Raw genomic sequence first — 13,773 nt, 5'->3', positions numbered from 1 at the left:
TTAAAAGCAATAAAATATGCAGATTTTTATTATTTTTATTTAATCAGGAGATTCAATAGATCATATAGATTTAAAGGGTATTATTTGTAATAACTGGTTTGATAAGCCACCATCGACCTTACTGCCTTGGGATGTTCATGCTTTAAATGAAATGTAATGGATGTGAATCTATAAGCTAGCAGGGTTCTGTTATCAGCTGAAAAAAGAAACAGAGAGAGAGACAGAGAGAGAAAGGGCTTTCATCAGTCACGTGGTGATGAATTGGTCTCAAAGGGAAACATATATCATGCCAGCTGATAGGAGCTAAATCTATGAGATCCAGTGTGTGAACAACACTGTAAAAACACATAGTGCCAGGCAGGTCAATCAAATCACATACAGACACAAACCTCTATAACTGTGGCTAAATAAATCCCTTGTAAAGAGATTGACGGATGATTCGCGTGAGGCCAACTCTTTGAAGGTAGTGTAGAGACTTGGATTCACATCGTAAACATAGTAGGGATTACCAAAAAGGGTGATTCACAAATCAGGTCAATCTTCCTGGCAACAAGAGAGAGATTTAGACTGTTGTATTGATGGGAGTTAAACCCTGTGGCGCTCCAGCTTCAAGGGGAGAAAATATCCCCAGGCGTATTATAAGCGAGATAGCAACACACTTGAAATGCTAAATCATTGTTTTGTTCAATTCTTCTTATTTCGGTCCCAGAGTGGACCAAGTCTGTCTCACCCAGTTTAAATGAGTCATGAGCGGCAGTAGAAACAGTATTAGAACAGTATTGAGCACATGGTGACACAGACAGCTGTAGAAAGAAGGCCAGTGCTGAGTGAGAAGTGGGGTACAGCCTCATTATGACAAAGGTCAGAGTTCAACTCCCAGGAGCCTCCGCTGTAGTGTCTGCAATCACTGAGTCTGCATCTCAAATGGCACCCTATTCCCTATGTAGTGTGCTACTTTTGACGAGAGCCCTAGTCAAAAGTAGTGCACTAAATAGGGAATAGGGTGCCATTTGAGACAGCCTCGTTCTACCTGGTTTTTGCTCCACTTGAAATTCCCATTACAATGAGCTAGGCTCCAGTTTATAGAGGCTACAGTTTATGAGGTATGTTTTATAAAGGGTGAGGTTTATGGTGTTTAAAGACATAAAGTACTTATTCTGCTGGATTTAACATACTGTAATACACTATTTCTTAGCATGTTAGGCCTTTTAGCTACTGACCCGTTCATAGCAATGGTTGAAATGCACACCTGAGGCCACAGCTAAAACATGACAGAGCTTACATAATATACATTATGTCTTTGTTTCTATACTCTACCAGGTAATTATAGTCTACAACCAAGCTGTAGAACACAAGCTGCTGTAATTGTATGGTATTATTACTGATGCTTAGGCTACTAAATCATGATTAGTATTAAATAGCTAATAAGGCTGATTATTTACTCAAGACAAATATGAATGACTGAGGTATGAGGTAAGAAAGTAACATACAGTATTGATGTTTTGATTCTGAACACTGAATAAGGGATCCGTCATAACTGCTTCATAGGCCTTTTTGCAACTTTAGCTTTTTGACAGCCACCATTTTCCTCAAATGCTGACCTGTCACGTTTCATTATATAGCAATTTCACGAGTGAACATTTCAGGAGAGAAGCAGAGAAATGACAAGATTTCATTTAGAAAAATGGCTCCAATATTTCACTGCTATGCCATCTACTGCAGAAAATCATTTACATTGAGATGAGAGTTAAAACACGTCCAATATGATGAGTTGCACCTCTCGTTTTTGGATGAGCCAGGAAAGGAATTTACAGCCCAGCAGTACATGATTTAATTTGAGTAGGCATATTCATTACAGGAAGATATGATTTGACACGCACGTTTTTTTAAATCCAAGTGCTTCCTAGACTGAATTTTTTTATTTTTACAATTGCCCTTCATTATTTGAACTCACAAATATCCTAGATATTTTGATCTGACCTACTGTATGGAAATAAATATGCTTTCTTGAATCACCTTGAAAGACAGTGAGTTATTAGAAGTCCCAAATGGAGTAATTTTTTAATTGAAGCAGGACAGATCAACCTGAAACCAACATTACCAGCTGGCTGTCTTTAAATACTGCCGTAGCTAATTTCCTTAAAAAAAACATGAACTCTCCTCCACTTAATTTCAGTAAGTCCCTACTTCTATAAATCCGCTTTAGTGCTGTTAAAATTGGTTGTCTGGCACACAATATTCCTCTTCACCGCACTTTGTGTCTTATGTCTCCTATGGCGTAACACTATGCTAATTTCCTTATCTTATGTAAAGTGAAAAGTTTGCAGTCTGTTTAATTCTGTTGTAAACTGTTAAAAGTGAAGTTGGCTCTGCGGCTACGGTGGCTGGGTCCCCAGGCCGCTGGCTGCATTGTTCCTGTGCGTGCTCAGTCAGTCTATGAGCTGCGGAAAGTTGCTGAGGGAGGCAGAGCTGGGGCCCAGGGGACCTTACACTTACTTCTCAGTCACTCTGTCCCCCCGTGGCCACTGAGTCACCATAATGAGCAGTACCACCAGCCTCCCATCCCTCAGCTCCCTCTCCTCCCTGCTACCCCGCTATCTCCCCCTTCTCCCTATGGTACTCACTGCCTCACTGCCTGGATCCCTGCTCTATACCTCACTTTTTAATACATAGCAAACCCAGTTCCTTCAGAAAGTTTTCATACCCCTTGACTTATTCCACATTTCATTGTTTTACAGCCTGAATTCAAAATGGATTAAAAGTATTTTATAATAATACATTTTTTTACCCTATTTTTTATCCCCAATTTTGATCTTGTCTCATCACTGCAACTCCCCAACGGGCTCGGGAGGCAAAGGTCGAGTCATGGGTCCTCTGAAACATGACACACCAAACTGCGCTTCTTAACACCCACCCGCTTAACCAATGTGTTGGAGGAAACACTGTTCAACTGATGACCGTTGTCAGCTTGAAGGTGCCTGGCCCACAAGGAGCTGCTAGAGCACAATGAGCCACCCGGCCAAATTCTCCCCTAAACCGAACAACGCTGGGCCAATTGTGCGCCGACCTATGGGACTCCCAATCACAGACGGTTTTGATACAGCCCGGGATTGAACCAGGGTCTGAAAAGGTAGAAAAGTCTAGGTAGAAAAGTCTGCAGCACCCGGCCTCCCCCTGCTAGAATCCGAAGTCAAATGTCTGCTGTTTGCTGATGATCTGGTGCTTCTGTCACCAACCAAGGAGGGCCTACAGCAGCACCTAGATCTTATGCACAGATTCTGTCAGACCTGGGCCCTGACAGTAAATCTCAGTAAGACCAAAATAATGGTGTTCCAAAAAAAGGTCCAGTCACCAGGACCACAAATACAAATTCCATCTAGACACTGTTGCCCTAGAGCACACAAAAAACTATACATACCTTGGCCTAAACATCAGCGCCACAGGTAACTTCCACAAAGCTGTGAACGATCTGAGAGACAAGGCAAGAAGGGCATTCTATGCCATCAAAAGAAACATAAATTTCAACATACCAATTAGGATTTGGCTAAAAATACTTGAATCAGTCATAGAGCCCATTGCCCTTTATGGTTGTGAGGTCTGGGGTCCGCTCACCAACCAAGACTTCACAAAATGGGACAAACACCAAATTGAGACTCTGCACGCAGAATTCTGCAAAAATATCCTCCGTGTACAACGTAAAACACCAAATAATGCATGCAGAGCAGAATTAGGCCGATACCCACTAATTATCAAAATCCAGAAAAGAGCCGTTAAATTCTACAACCACCTAAAAGGAAGCGATTCACAAACCTTCCATAACAAAGCCATCACCTACAGAGAGATGAACCTGGAGAAGAGTCCCATAAGCAAGCTGGTCCTGGGGCTCTGTTCACAAACACAAACACACCCTACAGAGCCCCAGGACAACAGCACAATTAGACCCAACCAAATCATGAGAAAACAAAAAGATAATTACTTAACACATTGGAAAGAATTAACAAAAAGACAGAGCAAACTAGAATGCTATTTGGCCCTACACAGAGAGTACACAGCGGCAGAATACCTGACCACTGTGACTGACCCAAAATTAAGGAAAGCTTTGACTATGTACAGACTCAGTGAGCATAGCCTTGCTATTGAGAAAGGCCGCCGTAGGCAGACATGGCTCTCAAGAGAAGACAGGCTATGTGCTCACTGCCCACAAAATGAGGTGGAAACTGAGCTGCACTTCCTAACCTCCTGCCCAATGTATGACCATATTAGAGAGACATATTTCCCCCAGATTACACAGATCCACAAAGAATTCGAAAACAAATCCAATTTTGAAAAACTCCCATATCTTTTGGGTGAAATTCCACAGTGTGCCATCACAGCAGCAAGATTTGTGACCTGTTGCCACAAGAAAAGGGCAACCAGTGAAGAACAAACACCATTGTAAATACAACCCATATTTATGCTTATTCATTTTATCTTGTGTCCTTTAACTATTTGTACATTGTATATATATATATAATATGACATTTGTAATGTCTTTACTGTTTTGAAACTTCTGTATGTGTAATGTTTACTGTTAATTTTTTGTTGTTTTTCACTTTATATATATTCACTTTGTATGTTGTCTACATCACTTGCTTTGGCAATGTAAACACATGTTTCCCATGCCAATAAAGCCCTTGAATTTAATTGAATTGAAATTGTAGTGATGCATCTAACACTGCAATGCAGTGCCTTAGACCGCTGCACCACTCTGGAGGCGCTTTTGATAAATAAACATGTTTTTCCCCACATTTATTAAAAATGAAATACAGAAACATGTCATTTACATAAGTAGCCACTCCATCGAGTCAATACTTTGTAGAAGCACCTTTGTCCTGCTGAAAGGTGAATTCATATACCAGTGTCTGGTGGAAAGCAGACTGAACCAGGTTATTGTCCTGCTGAAAGGTGAATTCATCTCCCAGTGTCTGGTGGAAAGCAGACTGAACCAGGTTGTTCTCTAGGATTTTGCCTGTGCTTAGCTCCGTTCCATTTATTTTTTTACCTGAAAAACTCCCCAGTCCTTAATGACTTAATGAAGCATACCCATAACATGATGCAGCCACCACTATACTTGAAAATATGGAGAGTGGTACTCAGTAATGTGTTGTACTGAATAACACTTTGAATTCAGGAGAAAAATGAGGCATTTTTTGCAGCATTACTTTAGTGCTTTGTTGCAAACATGATGTATGCTTTGAAGAAAAAAAAATCAGTACAGACTTACTACTTTTCACGCTGTCAATTAGGTTAGTATTGTGAAGTAACTACAATGTTGTTCATCCATCCTCAGTTTTCTGTTTTACACAGCCATTAAACTCTGTAACTGTTTTAAAGTCACCATTGGCCTCATGGTGAAATTCCTGAGCGATTTCCTTCCTCTCCAGCAAATGAGTTAGGAAGGACACTTGTATCGTTGTAGTGACGGGGTGTATTCATACACCATCCAATGTGTAATTATTAGCTTCACCATGCACAAAGGGATATTCAATGTCGTCTTTTTAAAACTTTGTTTGAATCTGTGTTTGAAATTCACTGCTTGACTGAGGGACCCTACAGATAATTGTACAGTTGAAGTCGGAAGTTTACATTCACCTTAGCCAAATACATTTAAACTCAGTTTTTCACAATTCCTGACATTTAATCCTAGTAAAAAGTATCTGTCTTAGGTCAGTTAGGATCACCACTTTATTATAAGAATGTGAAATGTCAGAATAATAGTAGAGTGAATTATTTATTTAAGCTTTTATTTCTTTAATCACATTCCCAGTGGGTCAGAAGTTTACACACACTCAATTAGTATTTGGTAGCATTGCCTTTAAATCGTTTAACTTGGGTCAAACGTTTCAGGAAGCCTTCCACAAGCGTATCACAATAAGTTGGGTGAATTTTGGCTCATTCCTCCTGACAGAGCTGGTGTAACTGAGTCAGGTTTGTAGGCCTCCTTGCTCACAGACGCCTTTTCAGTTCTGCCCACACATTTTCTATAGGATTGAGGTCAGGGCTTTGTGATGGCCACTCCAACACCTTGACTTTGTTGTCCTTAAGCCATTTTGCCACAACTTTGGAAGTATGCTTTGGGTCATTGTTCATCTGGAAGACCATTTGCAACCTAAATTTAACTTCCTGACTGATGTCTTGAGATATTGCGTCAATATATCCACATCATTTACCTCCCTCATGATGCCACCTATTTTGTGAAGTGCACAAGTCCCTCCTGCAGCAAAGCACCCCACAAAATTTAGCTGCTACCCCGGTGCGTCACGGTTGGTATGGTGTTCTTCGGCTTGCAAGCCTCCCCCTTTTTCCTCCAAACATAACGATGGTCATTATGGCAAAACAATTCTATTTTTGTTTCATCAGACCAGAGGACATTTCTCCAAAGAGTACAATCTTTGTCCCCATTTGCAGTTGCAAACCGTAGTCTGGCTTTTTTATGGCGGTTTTGGAGCAGTGGCTTCTTCCTTGCTGAGCGGCCTTTCAGGTTATATCGATATAGTATTCGTTTTACTGTGGATATAGATACTTTTGTACCGGTTTCCTCCAGAATCTTCACAAGGTCCTTTGCTGTTGTTCTGGGATTGATTTGCACTTTTCACACCAAAGTATGTTCATCTTCAGGAGACAGAACGCATCTGCTTCCTGAGCGGTATGACGGCTGCATGGTCCCATGGTGTTTAAAATTGTGTGCTACTGTTTGTACAGATGAACATGGTACCTTCAGGTGTTTGGAAATTGCTCCCAAGGATGAACCAGACTTGTGGAGGTCTGCAATTTTTTTTCTGAAGTCTTGGCTGATTTCTTTTGATTTTCCTATGATGTCAACTAAAGAGGCACTGCGTTTGAAGGTAGGCCTTGAAATACATCCACAGGTCTGATGGGAATTTGTGATGTCATCGGCCTCCTTGCTTGAGGAGAACAAAAAAGCAAAGGCCTGCCCTCCCACTTGTGCTATGTCATAACAAAAAGTACATTTAATGTCCCAATGCAGTCTTTAAAATATATGTTAATTCATTAGTTTATGTCTAATATATATATTTTTTTATATAACTCCAGACTTGTGGAGGTCTACAACTTTTTTTCTGAGGTCTTGACTGATTTCTTTTGATTTTCCCATGATGTCAAGCAAAGAGGCACTGAGTTTGAAGGTAGGCCTTGAAATACATCCACAGGTACACCTCCAATTGACTCAAATTATGTCATTAGCATATCAGAAGCCATGACATCAATTTCTGGAATTTACGGTGAGTTATAAGTGAAATAATCTTTCTTTAAACAATTGTTGGGAAAATTATTTGTGTCATGCACAAAGTAGATGTCCTAACCGACTTGACTTCAACTATATATATATATATATATATATATATAGTTGAAGTCAAGTCGGTATATATATATATATATATATATACATATATATATATATACATATATATATATGTATATATATATATATATATACATATATATATATATATATATATATATATATATATATATATATATATATATACACACGTATAAAATATATATATATACGTATAAAAATATATATATACGTATATATATACGTATATATATATATATATACGTATAAAAACAAAGCATATAAAACCAAAACATAATTTTGACATTATGGGGTATTGTGTGTAGGCCAGTGACAAAACAAAATCTCAATTTAATCATTTTTAAATTTATCCTGTAACACAACAACATGTAGAACAGTCAAGGGGTGTGAATACTTTCTGAAGGAACTGTAAATGGGCTTGCTTACACGGCTTGCTGAGGCCGTATATAAATGTTTGTTGGAGACAGAGAGCTGCTGTACATGAGAGAAGATGTCATGGACTTCAGTAGCTAGCTTTTCCAAGAAGACGAAATTTCAACAATGTTTTGGTTTGATGTAGCCATATTAACTTCACTGTAAAGGCCATCTCCTGCCTGAGGCTAGATGGTGATATAGCAACCCCATAAATGGTCCTATCCTGTTCACTTGTTTGCACTGAAGAAGCTGCCAAGAATCCTGCGCATGTCTCCCTCCACCAGCTGATCTTGTGTACGCTATTCCCTAAACAGTGCATACTGGGAATAGGGTTCCATTTGGCACATACCCTCTGCATCTGACTGGAGCGGAATGTTGTTTGTGTTATTCTGCCTTTCTGGCTGTTTGATTTCACATTGAGAGCCTCAACTGACCGAACCAGTGAACAAAAAAAACGGAAATAGAATGCGATGCAGAGCAAATGGAACTGAATGTTGTTGAACATTGTGGCACATAGTGCAGATTGTATGACACATTGCTATTGGCTAGGGTGGGGAGGTAATGCACCCGTCAACCAACCGTGTGCCAGGAGTTGTAAGTGTGCTACTTTCACACACGTTTCAAACATGTGTGCCATCACACATCAACAGTTTCTGCACACATCTGCCCTCGTCTGATTTGAACCATCATCCCTCACTCCACCATGAACACTACATAATAACTCATGCAATTTGGGTTGTTAGGAGTTACTGAGATGCATTCTCTATGATGCAATTCAAGCCACTGAATGGAGAAACACCTCTCCCTTAGTCCATGAGGCAACTATCCTAAATAAGAGGGCTCATTTAACATGTCCATCTTGTTAGGGTTAAATAAAGTAGACATCAAGGACTGCCAGAAGTTGATTTCAGTAGACAGCCGTTATTCCCCACCCCATGCCCATCCTACCAGGGGCATTTTCCGCTGGCATGACCCCCAGCCCCTCTGTGTATTGAGGGAGACAGTGGGTCTTCTCTCTCTCCAGTGCCAAGAATGGCACAGTGTCCAGCATTCCCCAACGTTTGGCCGTAGGAAGTCTACAGCACAACAAAGCCATCTTCAAGCTCCTAAAGGGCAAATCAGTCATGAAAAACACAGTAAATACTTACAACACTTAATACAAATGTCCCTAATCAAATCAAATGTTATTTGTCAGATGTGCCGAATACAACAGGTATTCAACCTTACAGTGAAATGCTTACTTACAAATCCTTAACCAACAATGCTTTAAGAAGTTAAGGGGAAAAAAGTGTTAAGTAAATAATAGATAAGTAAAATATAGAAAATATAAGTAACAAATAATTAAACAGCAGCAGTAAAATAACAATAGTGAGGTTATATACAGGGGGTACCGGTACAGAGTCAATGTGGAGGCTATATACAGGGGGTACCGGTACAGAGTCAATGTGGAGGTTATATACAGGGGGTACCTGGTACAGAGTCAATGTGGAGGCTATATACAGGGGGTACCGGTACAGAGTCAATGTGGAGGCTATATACAGGGGGTACCAGTACAGAGTCAATGTGGAGGCTATATACAGGGGGTACCGGTACAGAGTCAATGTGGAGGCTATATACAGGGGGTACCGGTACAGAGTCAATGTGGAGGCTATATACAGGGGTACTGGTACAGAGTCAATGTGGAGGTTATATACAGGGGGTACCGGTACAGAGTCAATGTGGAGGCTATATACAGGTGGTACTGGTACAGAGTCAATGTGGAGGCTATATACAGGGGGTACCGGTACAGAGTCAATGTGGAGGCTATATACAGGGGGTACCGGTACAGAGTCAATGTGGAGGCTATATACAGGGGGTACCGGCACAGAGTCAATGTGGAGGCTATATACAGGGGGTACCGGTACAGAGTCAATGTGGAGGCTATATACAGGGGGTACCGGTACAGAGTCAATGTGGAGGCTATATACAGGGGGTACCGGAACAGAGTCAATGTGGAGGCTATATACAGGGGTACCAGTACAGAGTCAATGTGGAGGCTATATACAGGGGGTACCGGTACAGAGTCAATGTGGAGGATATATACAGGGGTACCAGTACAGAGTCAATGTGGAGGCTATATACAGGGGTACCGGTACAGAGTCAATGTGGAGGCTATATACAGGGGGTACCAGTACAGAGTCAATGTGGAGGCTATATACAGGGGGTACCGGTACAGAGTCAATGTGGAGGATATATACAGGGGTACCTGTACAGAGTCAATGTGGAGGCTATATACAGGGGTACCGGTACAGAGTCAATGTGGAGGCTTTATACAGGGGGTACCGGTACAGAGTCAATGTGGAGACTATATACAGGGGGTACCGGTACAGAGTCAATGTGGAGGCTATATACAGGGGTACCGGTACAGAGTCAATGTGGAGACTATATACAGGGGGTACCGGTACAGAGTCAATGTGGAGGCTATATACAGGGGGTACCGGTACAGAGTCAATGTGGAGGCTATATACAGGGGGTACCGGTACAGAGTCAATGTGGAGACTATATACAGGGGTACCGGTACAGAGTCAATGTGGAGGCTATATACAGGGGGTACCAGTACAGAGTCAATGTGGAGGCTATATACAGGGGGTACCGGTACAGAGTCAATGTGGAGGCTATATACAGGGGGTACCGGTACAGAGTCAATGTGGAGGCTATATACAGGGGGTACCAGTACAGAGTCAATGTGGAGGCTATATACAGGGGGTACCGGTACAGAGTCAATGTGGAGGCTATATACAGGGGGTACCGGAACAGAGTCAATGTGGAGGCTATATACAGGGGGTACCAGTACAGAGTCAATGTGGAGGCTATATACAGGGGGTACCGGTACAGAGTCAATGTGGAGGCTATATACAGGGGGTACCGGTACAGAGTCAATGTGGAGGCTATATACAGGGGGTACCGGTACAGAGTCAATGTGGAGGCTATATACAGGGGGTACCGGTACAGAGTCAATGTGGAGGCTATATACAGGGGGTACCGGTACAGAGTCAATGTGGAGGCTATATACAGGGGGTACCGGAACAGAGTCAATGTGGAGGCTATATACAGGGGGTACCGGTACAGAGTCAATGTGGAGGCTATATACAGGGGGTACCGGCACAGAGTCAATGTGGAGGCTATATACAGGGGGTACCGGTACAGAGTCAATGTGGAGGCTATATACAGGGGTACCGGTACAGAGTCAATGTGGAGGCTATATACAGGGGGTACCGGAACAGAGTCAATGTGGAGGCTATATACAGGGGGTACCAGTACAGAGTCAATGTGGAGGCTATATACAGGGGGTACCGGTACAGAGTCAATGTGGAGGATATATACAGGGGGTACCAGTACAGAGTCAATGTGGAGGCTATATACAGGGGTACCGGTACAGAGTCAATGTGGAGGCTATATACAGGGGTACCAGTACAGAGTCAATGTGGAGGCTATATACAGGGGGTACCTGGTACAGAGTCAATGTGGAGGATATATACAGGGGGTACCTGTACAGAGTCAATGTGGAGGCTATATACAGGGGGTACCTGGTACAGAGTCAATGTGGAGGCTTTATACAGGGGGTACCGGTACAGAGTCAATGTGGAGACTATATACAGGGGTACCGGTACAGAGTCAATGTGGAGGCTATATACAGGGGGTACCGGTACAGAGTCAATGTGGAGACTATATACAGGGGGTACCGGTACAGAGTCAATGTGGAGGCTATATACAGGGGGTACCGGTACAGAGTCAATGTGGAGGCTATATACAGGGGGTACCGGTACAGAGTCAATGTGGAGACTATATACAGGGGTACCGGTACAGAGTCAATGTGGAGGCTATATACAGGGGTACCAGTACAGAGTCAATGTGGAGGCTATATACAGGGGTACCGGTACAGAGTCAATGTGGAGGCTATATACAGGGGGTACCGGAACAGAGTCAATGTGGAGGCTATATACAGGGGGTACCAGTACAGAGTCAATGTGGAGGCTATATACAGGGGGTACCGGTACAGAGTCAATGTGGAGGCTATATACAGGGGGTACCAGTACAGAGTCAATGTGGAGGCTATATACAGGGGTACCGGTACAGAGTCAATGTGGAGGCTATATACAGGGGGTACCGGAACAGAGTCAATGTGGAGGCTATATACAGGGGTACCAGTACAGAGTCAATGTGGAGGCTATATACAGGGGGTACCGGTACAGAGTCAATGTGGAGGCTATATACAGGGGGTACCGAACAGAGTCAATGTGGAGGCTATATACAGGGGGTACCGGAACAGAGTCAATGTGGAGGCTATATACAGGGGGTACCAGTACAGAGTCAATGTGGAGGCTATATACAGGGGGTACCGGAACAGAGTCAATGTGGAGGCTATATACAGGGGGTACCGGAACAGAGTCAATGTGGAGGCTATATACAGGGGTACCAGTACAGAGTCAATGTGGAGGCTATATACAGGGGGTACCGGAACAGAGTCAATGTGGAGGCTATATACAGGGGGTACCGGAACAGAGTCAATGTGGAGGCTATATACAGGGGGTACCGGTACAGAGTCAATGTGGAGGCTATATACAGGGGGTACCGGAACAGAGTCAATGTGGAGGCTATATACAGGGGGTACCGGAACAGAGTCAATGTGGAGGCTATATACAGGGGGTACCGGTACAGAGTCAATGTGGAGGTTATATACAGGGGGTATCGGTACAGAGTCAATGTGGAGGCTATATACAGGGGGTACCGGTACAGAGTCAATGTGGAGGCTATATACAGGGGGTACCGGAACAGAGTCAATGTGGAGGCTATATACAGGGGGTACCAGTACAGAGTCAATGTGGAGGCTATATACAGGGGTACCGGTACAGAGTCAATGTGGAGGCTATATACAGGGGGTACCAGTACAGAGTCAATGTGGAGGCTATATACAGGGGGTACCGGTACAGAGTCAATGTGGAGGCTATATACAGGGGGTACCGGAACAGAGTCAATGTGGAGGCTATATACAGGGGTACCAGTACAGAGTCAATGTGGAGGCTATATACAGGGGTACCGGTACAGAGTCAATGTGGAGGCTATATACAGGGGGTACCGGAACAGAGTCAATGTGGAGGCTATATACAGGGGGGTACCGGAACAGAGTCAATGTGGAGGCTATATACAGGGGGTACCAGTACAGAGTCAATGTGGAGGCTATATACAGGGGTACCGGAACAGAGTCAATGTGGAGGCTATATACAGGGGGTACCGGAACAGAGTCAATGTGGAGGCTATATACAGGGGGTACCAGTACAGAGTCAATGTGGAGGCTATATACAGGGGGTACCGGAACAGAGTCAATGTGGAGGCTATATACAGGGGGTACCGGAACAGAGTCAATGTGGAGGCTATATACAGGGGTACCGGTACAGAGTCAATGTGGAGGATATATACAGGGGGTACCGGAACAGAGTCAATGTGGAGGCTATATACAGGGGGTACCGGTACAGAGTCAATGTGGAGGATATATACAGGGGTACCGGTACAGAGTCAATGTGGAGGCTATATACAGGGGGTACCAGTACAGAGTCAATGTGGAGGCTATATACAGGGGTACCAGTACAGAGTCAATGTGGAGGCTATATACAGGGGGTACCGGTACAGAGTCAATGTGGAGGCTATATACAGGGGGTACCAGTACAGAGTCAATGTGGAGGCTATATACAGGGGGTACCGGTACAGAGTCAATGTGGAGGCTATATACAGGGGTACCGGAACAGAGTCAATGTGGAGGCTATATACAGGGGGTACCAGTACAGAGTCAATGTGGAGGCTATATACAGGGGGTACCGGTACAGAGTCAATGTGGAGGCTATATACAGGGGGTACCGGAACAGAGTCAATGTGGAGGCTATATACAGGGGGTACCGGAACAGAGTCAATGTGGAGGCTATATACAGGGGGTACCAGTACAG

The sequence above is a fragment of the Oncorhynchus nerka genome, linkage group LG13 (assembly GCF_034236695.1).
Source record: "Oncorhynchus nerka isolate Pitt River linkage group LG13, Oner_Uvic_2.0, whole genome shotgun sequence".
NCBI lineage: Eukaryota > Metazoa > Chordata > Actinopteri > Salmoniformes > Salmonidae > Oncorhynchus > Oncorhynchus nerka.
The sequence above is the reverse complement of the archived record's forward strand: the minus strand, read 5'-3'. Positions refer to the sequence as shown.